Source organism: Chaetura pelagica, unplaced genomic scaffold (genome assembly GCF_000747805.2).
Source record: "Chaetura pelagica isolate M959 unplaced genomic scaffold, ChaPel_1.0 scaffold311, whole genome shotgun sequence".
Taxonomy (NCBI): Eukaryota; Metazoa; Chordata; class Aves; order Apodiformes; family Apodidae; genus Chaetura; species Chaetura pelagica.
This window is the reverse complement of record NW_009952152.1, coordinates 203,372-204,203: the sequence shown is the minus strand read 5'-3', so window position 1 is coordinate 204,203 and position 832 is coordinate 203,372.

Sequence of the window (832 nt, the reverse complement as noted above, 5' to 3'; positions counted from 1 at the left end):
CCGCAGCCCCCAGCTCTGGCAGAGGTGCGGGTGGGGCCCCCCCACGCCACAACCAGTGCCCCCATGGTCCTTCTCCAGGGGACCCAAGCCTAGGGGACCTGGGAGGGGGGTCCCTGGGGTTGGTGGCCAGTCCGTGCCTGCCCGTGGCCACCACCCATCAGCGCCGCCGAGCAACGCGTGTGCAACCACGTGTGTGTGTCCGTGCAGGTGTGTCCACGCGTGTGCAAGTGTGTGCAATGTGTGTGTGTGTGTGTACATGCGTGTGCACCACGTGTGCGTGTGTGTGTGTGCAGTGCAACACCAGATCAAATCACCCCTTTTGTTGGTTAGTTCGTCCTTGGGTTGCTTCTTTTTAGTATTATTACTTCTTCTTCTTATTTCTTCTTTCTTTTCCCCCCTCCCCTCTCTCTTTTTTTTTGTATATCAATCATTTTTGTACAGAAGAACGAGCCTTTTTTTGAATAACAAAGAGAAAACAGGGGGAAAAAAAAAAAAAAAAGCAAAAAAAACACCACATGAAAAAAAAAACACAAAAAAAGAATCATGATGCAATTTCTTTGGATTGCAAAAAGCAACTCTTTACATTTAAGTGAAGTGTTTTAACATTTTATATTGTTTTAAAAAATATATTTACATATTATATATATATAATATACGTAATATAAATATATATATATAAATATTTAAAAGGAAAGAAAAGAAATAAATCTCTTCACGTCTGGTATCTTAGGGGCTGGATTTTCTGCCCTGCTTAGACTAGAGCTCCTCGTGGTTTTGAGAGGGTCGGTTCCTCGCGGCTTCTTCCTCCCTCCCGCTGCGTCCGCCTCCTCCC